The 9,114-nt window shown below is 46.0% G+C and overlaps 1 protein-coding gene across 4 annotated transcripts in view; it reads right to left on the reverse strand.

Moving 5' to 3' along the window:
• Helz (helicase with zinc finger) overlaps positions 1-8,722 on the reverse strand; it is a 143,399-nt gene extending 134,677 nt beyond the window's left edge. For 3 of the 4 annotated variants that reach the window (XM_060386514.1, XM_021640658.2, XM_021640656.2), the window contains exons 1-3: positions 8,632-8,722; positions 7,236-7,291; positions 2,346-2,402 (exon numbers count right to left, since the gene is read on the reverse strand). The gene's annotated coding sequence lies outside the window, so the exon portion shown is untranslated. The remainder of the gene's footprint in view (positions 1-2,345; positions 2,403-7,235; positions 7,292-8,631) is intronic. The other variant, XM_021640657.2, reaches the window with a different exon arrangement.
• Between the last annotated feature and the right edge of the window lie 392 nt (positions 8,723-9,114).

Consider the following 9,114-nt stretch of genomic DNA (forward strand, 5'->3'; position numbering starts at 1 on the left):
ACAGAAATTCCAACCATCTGCACAAGAGGCAAATCACACAAAATGCACACATACTCAAGGTTCAAAGGACAACAATTACACGCTAATGTGATGACTAAGGAGCCATGACCACATTACTGTAAACTTCAAAAGTGTGCAAGTATGCTGTGTTCGTGTCAAAGGGGTTGCAAGAACACTGTGCTGACTCAGCAGGGAACTGCTGCAGTTGGGACAGACTCACAGACACATCAAAGAACCAGGGGCCAGGAAGTATGAGCATGGTTAGAAGAAACGGGTGTGGCAGCCCATCTGGAAATCCTAATACTCAGGAGAGGCAGAGAAGGAGGAGCCCAAGTGTGAAGGCAGCCTGGGCTACACTGGAAAATCCTGCCTTAAAGCAGGACAAAAAAAAAAAAAAAACACACACACACAAAACAATCATAAAGAGAAGAATGTTCATCTCTACAAAGTACAAAAGACTAAAAACTTAGGCTTACAACAAACGTTGGTAGCAAGTTCTTATAAATATGACAAGCCAGAGTTCAAAGAGCAAGATGGCAGGCTTTCTGGACAGGAGGCTGTCTAACAAAAGACCATGTTGACAATACATGGAGTAATCTCACAGTGCAGCAACGGAGTGTGTGAGTGGGTGTGCAAGGCCAAGGGCCATCCCAGAGCCACAAGACAAAAGAAGAAAACAGGAACGAAACATTGATATAGGGAGCTATAGATAGATAGAGATTTTTTTAATAGAGCTTCATGTAACCTACACTGGCGTAGAACTTGCTATGCAATCGAGGCTAGCCTTGAACTCGCCACCCTCCTGCCTCAGCATCCTGATTGCTGAGATTAAGATTTATACCAGTGGGCTAGAGAGATGGCTCAGTGGGTAAGAGCAATGGGTGTTCTTCCAGAGGTCCTGAGTTCAATTCCCAGCAACCACATCGTGGCTTACAACCATCTATAATGAGATCTGCTGCCTTCTTCTAGTCTGCAGGCACACATGCAGACAGACATTGTATACATAATAAATAAATAAATAAATATTTTTAAAAAAAAATTTATACCAGGAAGCCAGGCATGGTGGTGCACACCTTTGATCCCAGCATTTGGGAGGCAAAGGCAGAAGGATAGCTCTGAGTTTGAAGCCAGCCTGGTCTACAAAGAGAGTCTAGGTACAGCCAAGACTATATAGAGAAACCCTGTCTGAAGAAAAGAAAAGAAAACAAAAAAAAAAAAAAAAAAAAAAAGAAAAAGAAAAAAGATAGGGGTTGGGGATTTAGCTCAGTGGTAGGGTGCTTGCCTAGCAAGCGCAAGGCCCTGGGTTCGGTCCTCAGCTCTGGAAAAAAAAAAAAAAAAAGATATATACCAGGGTCTGAAGAGATGGCTCAGAGGTTAAGAGCATTGGCTGTTCTTCCAGAGGTCCTGAGTTCAATTCCCAGCAACTACATGGTGGCTCACAACCATCAGAAACGGAATCTGATGCTCATTTCTGGCACGAAGGTGAATATGCAGCTAGAGCACTCATATACATAAATGAATAAATAAGTCATATACCACCACACCTGGCAGCATTTCTATTTTAACATCAAAGACCAAGATAATGGACCAAAAAGATTTAAGTTTCTTTAGTAAGAAGGCATTTCAGCAAAACATAAATAATTTGAAGGACTGATAACGTAAGTAAAGTCAGTATAACATTAGGATGAAAGTCCCACCTTCTGTTTCCACTGGCATATTCTCAGTATCTAAATCCTCCAAACTGATCATGCACATGATACACACTATAAATTTAAGACAAGTGTGTATATGTATGTGTACATGCGGCATTCATGACCCAACGTAACGAGGAGATATCCAGGGAGCAATCCATCAGCCTTGAAAGCACAGGGTGACTAGTGGACATGGAAGCTGTCGCAGCTCCCCAGTTCCAGTCGCGAGACAAAAACTGAGCCTCTGTGCCGTTACCCACCCAGAACACAGTCCAGGGAGTCCTTCACACTCCCCCTCGTTCTCACCACACTAGTCTAGCAGTACCTCGAGAGCTAGCTTTGTCCAGTCTGTTCTGAAGTAGCCAACTCCTTAGGTCTACAGCCCCAGGATACCTGTCTCGCCCAGTTATACATCATCCCACCTTGTCCCTGTCACCTTTTCTAGCCAGACAATCTTGTCAAGATAAAGTCTCCAAACACGACCAAGATACGACGACACATAGGTATAAAAAATGTCACAATGAACCCATTATTCTGTATATGAAAATAATAATAAAAAGAAAAAGATGAGATAAAATCTCTCTCATCTCTTCTTCAGGCATTGCTGAGGGTTGTTTGCTCCTTCAGACACTGTCCTATAACGTCTCTACTCACCTGCAGTTCACTGCACTGGGTATCACCCAAATAGCCCATCAGAGCTCTTTATAATTTCTGAAAGAGAGAAAAAAGCCTTTAAATACCACAGACTGCCAGCTGTGGTGCTGGCGCACACCTGTAATCCCAGTTCAAAGACTAAGGCAGGAGATTCCCTATATATCCACAGCCTGTCTCCAAAAAAACACGGCACAGACAGTTCACCACAACAGCTAGCACTCCACATATCATGTCAGAAGCACCTGTTTCCACTATTCCCAGCATCTGATCTTTCCATCCACAACTCAATCACAGCGAGCAGAACTAGCCATGCACCAAATGGCCTAACAAGAGCGTCTAGAGATAAAAGCTTTCACACTCCTACTACTGAGCCGTGTGACCTCGGGCAAGTCAGTTTCTCCAGCCTACACTTCCTCATCTGGAAAATGGGAAAGTCAGGGAGTAGAGTGCTCGCCTAGCATTCATGAAGTCCTGAGTTCAATACCTGGAACCGGCACGGTAACACAGGTCTGTCCCCCTAGTACCCAAAAAGTGAAGGCGGGAGGATCAAAGGCTCAAGGTTGGAGATGGAGGGACAGTTCAGCACATAATGCTGATGCAGAAGATCGGGGATTCCCAGTACACATTAGTGACTCATACCGTTTATAACTCCAACTCCAGGGGATCCAGGGCCCTCTGTCTCCAAGAGCATCAGACATGCTTGTGGTACACATACATGAAGATAAAATATTCATGTATAAAATAAAATAAATATAAAGAATGTTTTATTAAAAAATGTTCAACTGGCAGTGGTGGTACACGCCTTTGATGCCAGCACTTGGGAGGCAGAGGCCAGCCTGGTCTACAGAGTGAATTCCAGGACAGCCAGGGCTCCATAGACCTTATCTCAAAAATAAACAAAACAAAAAAATTAAAAGGTCAGCAAACCAAAACTTTCCCCAACCTGACCACAAGGCTAAGCGTTTAACAGTCTGACAGTAGATTGTCACTAATGTCTCATGTCAAAGCAGAGCAGAACAGGCATCCAATGTCAACAGCCATTCCTCCTGGATCCCTCACTCCACTTCTACTGCTGCCATACACCTTAGGATCAGAGAGGGCCTTCCAAACCGCCCAGCTATTTCCCAAGGCCATTCAGAAGAACAAGACGAGAGATGAAGGGAGAATGGGGGCTGGAGAGAGGGGTGACAGATGACAGTGTTTGTTTTAATCTTCTTCTTTTTAATACATAGATCATCTGAGTAGGTCCCACACATGTGCAGTTACCCACAGAAACCAGAAGACAAGGAGTAACAGGCAGTTGTGAGCCACCCTATGTGGGTGCTGGGTACTGGACTCAGGTCTGCTCGAAGAGAAACAAATGCTCTTAACCACTGAGCCATCTATCTCGCCAGCCCCTTTTATTTTAAGATATATATATATATATATATGTATACATGCATATATATGTGTGTGATTTATATGTGTGCATATATTATATATACTTGAGTATATGTATCTTATATGTGCATACATATGTGTATATATAATATATACATAAGTGTTGCTCAATTTAACTTACCATATGCAGGCATGATTTTTGTGTAATTTTTCAGACTACATTATTTATAAATACACCTGACGGGCTTGTGTTTACAAGAATGCTTCCACCATAACGTAAACATCCACAAAGAAAAGTGAAAAGGCAAACTCAGCTGTGATAAGATAACTGAAGGGTGGAAGCGGTAAGCCAACTCACAAAGCTGTCCTTTGACCTCCGCACAGGCATGTGCACATGCCCACATACACCAAAACCTTTCATTAGCTACACAAGTGTCTGTGTATATATGTGCATATATGTACATACACACACTCGATAAATCAGGTTTTTCTTATTCAAATCAAGACAAATTCCTGTTTTACCAGACTTATGTGCACAAAGGTGAACAAGTTGATAAGACTTTTTTTAAGACTTTTGATTTAAATTTGAAACTCTCCGTTTCTTTCAGATAACAAAGTGTAACACTTGACTTGAGTAGAAAATAGAAATACTTACATACATTATACATGCAAGCAGTCTTCATGCTGCATCAGTGATAGTCTTAAAAAGAACACTAATTATCACACTAAGGATTTTCAAAAGCATTATCTCAGCCACCCCTGAGGTGGTAAGAGCAGTATTCTGTGCTGCTGCTAGTTCCTGCTCCAAAAGCAATGCTGACACGCCCACGCACGGAAGAGACCAGTACACTGGTGTGGCCTTTCTCTCCACATTACACTTTTCTTGTAGAAAACATTTCAAAATACTACTTAACAATCCAACTACCTTTGCAAGTATGTCTGCCTGAGTTTATGAAAACAAACAACCCTAAGAACTTATTTCTTGAACTGGGCCTGCATTTGGATCGTCAAAAGTGAGTGACAGACAATTACGGCTGATTTGCATTCAGTGTTAAGGTCAAGCCTCCTTAAACAGAGAGCACAGGTGTATCTGTAAGATTCACTCGCCCACCCCGAGGATCCCTCTGCACTGTGCTCAGCTTTTCATGCAAACGCTGCATTTTTTCCTAGTCTTTTTTATGTGTATGAGTGTCTTACCTCTATGCATGTCTGTGTGGCACACACATGCCCAGTGCCCAGAGGTCAGAAGAGGCTGTTGGATCCCCTGGAACAAATAGTTGCAAGTGGCCGTGTAGGGGCTGGGAAGTGAACCCAGTCCCACCGTGAGAGCGACAAGTGCCTTTCAGCACTGAAGCAGGTCTCTAGGGCATATGCTGCAGATTTTCAAGTTTCACAAGCCCTTCCACAGCAGGGATGGCTTCTCCTGGTTTTTTTCTTTTTTTTTTTTTTTCTTTTTTTTTTTTTTAGCATTGTTGCCCTAGGCAATGAAAACTGGACAGTCCACACATGTACACAGATTTTAAAGACAATGATGACTGAATTCACTTAAACCACCTGGAGTTGAAATTTCTTACTAACAATGGCAAAAGGCAAAGTTCCCAGCTAACAGAGACGCCAGACGTATTAACTGACTCCCCCCAAAATATAATGATACCTAAAAATAGTGCCCTAGCTCAGCAGGCACAACACAGCCGAAAAAGCCATGTCTTCACTCAGCTCAAAGACACAGACTTCTACTCCGCTGTAACCTTTGACAGTATGGTATTTCCTATTTTAGAATCCTTCATGTAACAAGTTGCTTGGTGGCCAACCACCAGCTTCACTTTGAAGAAAACAATAATACTTGTCTGCATGTGTGGAAACTGTAAAAAATGTCTCAACACAATTCAGGCTAAGGAGCAGTAGCCCCACAAGACTACCTTCTCAGAAGTACTCAACTTTTAGACTACAAGGGAACATTTCTGAGGGTAAAAGGCAGATATTTGCCTCCTGGCCACAGGATTACCTAAAGGTTTCAAACAAAACAAGAGGAAAGTTCAAACTGGGAGGTCTAAGACACACGGTGAAAATAAACCTAAAACTCTAAGTTTGCTCTGCCAAAAACTGAAATTAAAATAAGCACTACTGAGTTTCAACAGAAGTGGAGGGGCAATGTGCTACAGGAATCCTGATCATCCACCTCCCTGTCCCAAGTTCCCACTCCCTTCATTGCACTTTAAAGGCAAAGTGTCAGCTGGTCTTGGTGGCACACACCTGTAATCCCAGTACTCAGGGAGGCAGAGGTAGGTGGATCACTGTGAGTTCCAGGCCAGCCTGGTCTACAAAGTCCAGGACAGCCAGGGCTATACAGAGAAACCCTGTCTCAAAAAACCACAAACAGGCCAAGTGTCAACTATATGCTGCAATTTTGAGGGGTCAGGGAGTACAGCCTATTCTTAAATACGTACTAGATATAGAAGGTTTATAAAGATTTCAAGATCAAGATGTCCAAATGTGGGGGCGGGGGCTGCAATACGTCAATTGACCAAAATTACTAATATTTTTCCTAAGCAACCAGAGTAAGGTTATCTTGAGAAACTGGTAGAAAACTCTAACAACAGGCTTCTCTCTCCCTGGTACACAGAACAAACTGCTCACCGATATATATATATAATGTCCTTTAATTCCAAGGTATGGTACCACCTGCCTCTAATCCCAGCACTGCAAGTTCAAGGCCAGCCTTGTCTACTTCGCCAGCCAAAGCTTCAATAGTGAAACCCTGTCACTCACACACACACACACACACACACAAAGTATTACATAGGATAAATAAAACAATAATCTGAATTTACACACCATCTATGACCAGAAATGATGACCTCGTAGTCATACCCCTAAGTAACGCAGAACGATCACTGTCACTATCATTTTTGTTTCAAAGTACTATCAAGATATTTCACTCCTCAGTTTTTCAGAAAATGAAAGGGACTGAGGAGGTAGCTCACTGGTTCTTCACTTGCCTAGCATGCGGGAGGCCTTTAGGTCTCATACAAAGACAAAACAAACAAACATAAATACATAAATAAATAAAAACAGAAGCAATTGCTTGCTGAAAATTATTATCTCCAACAGAAAAGGGCATGCTGCATAAGTGTCCCACAAAGAGCAGGTATGCAAACTTCATCTACCTGACTTCTTACACTCAGAGCGGAGCAGGCAATGGACACGAAAACCGATAAAATCCAGACCATCCAATCAAAGCTACACAAGGAAATTTGAAGAGGCAAACTATAATTGCTCCTGGAGGAGACACTGATCAAGGATAGCCACAAATAACATTTGGCTCTCGATAAGCGCCACCATGTATGAGTAAGTTGGAGCCCCTAGAAAGGATGGTACACCTTTCCTAAATCTAGCCCTGTCCGAACCCCAGCTGGCTGACAGATCTACTTGGAAAGTAGCTTTAGCCTTGCCCTTACGATGGTTACAAGAAAGAGGAGAAACAGGACACAGCTTTTAACTCAGTCTCACCTTGCACATCTCACCGGCTCTGTAGTTCATTAGTGATCAATTACTTCATCCAATTCCTGGAGCAAACAGAAAAGTAGAATATAGCTATAGAATACCAGTTGGTGCCATTACCAGTAGCAAACATATTATCACCCTGAAGCAAAAGGACATGGAGACTTTAAATGGGAAAAGTTAAAAAATGGTGCAGTATGAGGCTTGGGGGGAGGGGGGAGAATCCGTTTCTTTGACCTAAAACTGAAAATATTTTCTTTCAATAACAGATTACAAAAACATTAAGTCTTAAACACAGTAAACTCATCTCTTCAGCACTCATTAGTCTTGCTTTCACAAATAATGGGAGGGCAGGAAAAGCCAAGGAGGGAAAAAAAGGCTATTCATATGAGTGGAGAGGACAAAAATCAAGAACAAACTAGGCGAGACAAGCTCTGCTCTCCCTCTTCTCCCGCCCTCTCGGGGACTCTCCTATCTCTGGAGTTACACTCTTGATTATATTAATGGCTTGCCTGAAAAGTGTAAGTTTGCAAGGGAGAAAGAATGCCAATTTCGGAGTTCAACAAAAACTTACAAGGTTCCCAACCCAAAAGAAATCTGAGGACTCTGGCTTCCAGCCTTGTCTGAAAGGACCCTCAGCAAAGGCCAGGGGGCAAAAGACTCAAATCTTTGGGGCAGAGAAATCACAGTACCTAGTTAAGACTGTGCGTCCGAGCCCTTGAGGGAAAGAGAGAGAGAGGAGGAAAGAAAGGGGCCTTTTGAGACACCTCCAGGAAGAGAGAGTGGATTTGTTTTTGTAGATGTGCTCACAGGCCACGCATGTCCCGGGAGGGGGGCGGGGAGAGGGGGACCACAGTGAATCTTGGGCAGAGCCCTCTGCTGGGGAGGAGCGCCCCCCTGACCCACTTTTCGTGGAGTCCTCTTCCCTGGGGTCACCGCCCCACCCCGGGTGGAAGTGCTAACCCGGAGGGCTGCACCGCGCGCGGCCTGGGAGGCCGCCCGCTCCCCACCCTAAGCCGCGACCCCGGGGGCGCGGGGCGTGCGGGGACCCCGGGGCGGCCCGTGCCCGAGCAGCCTCGCGCGGGCTCCCGGGTCCCCCCGAACCTCGGGCGTGTGCAAGGACCCCCGGGCCACCGCCTGGGCCCCTGGCGCCTCCGGCCCCCAGCGGAGGGAAAAGGAGATTGAGGAGGGGAAGAAGCAGTAAACAGCTCCAGCGTCCGGGCCTCGCCTCTAAGAGAGCCCCGCTCCCCAGGCCCTGTCGCCGGCCGTCGGGACCCCCCGCTGTCCCCGGGGCCGCGCTGTCCGGGACCCGGAGCAGCCGGGGACAGTCCAGGCCTCTCCCCGCTTGGCTCTGGAGGCTCCCGAAGCGACCCGGGCAGCGGAGAACGGGGAAGTCAGGACTTACCTGTCATTACTTTCTACGCCATCTTGGATCCACTTGTCAACGTCCCCACAAAGCATTATGGGTAAGAAAGAGCCTTTAAAGTGACTCCCCCCCCTCGGCCCCCGACTCCCGCCTCCCGCCGCCGGCGCCGCCCCCTCCGGCCGCACCTCCCTCCGGAAAGTTGGCCCCAAAGGCCCGCCCGGCCCCCTTCAGCGCCCGAGGGACTTCTCAAGAAACATCCCCCACCCCGCCCGGTTTTCCAACTGCGCCTCTGGGGTGCTCGCTCTTCTCCCTGCCCCGATCGCCCCTATCCCCTATCTGCCCCGCCGCGATCCTGCCCTGGCGGGCTGATACCCTACTTCTGCATCTAATGCGGGTGTCCCGGGGCGGGTGCGTGGATACACGCCTAGATGCAAGAGCGCATGCATGCGCACGCCGGCGAGCGGTCCCCCTGCTCCAGGTCCTTGCTAACGCTCGTGCTTCCCGCCCCGGGGTATACGCCAC

The sequence above is a fragment of the Meriones unguiculatus genome, chromosome 7 (assembly GCF_030254825.1).
Source record: "Meriones unguiculatus strain TT.TT164.6M chromosome 7, Bangor_MerUng_6.1, whole genome shotgun sequence".
In the NCBI taxonomy this organism is placed as follows: Eukaryota; Metazoa; Chordata; class Mammalia; order Rodentia; family Muridae; genus Meriones; species Meriones unguiculatus.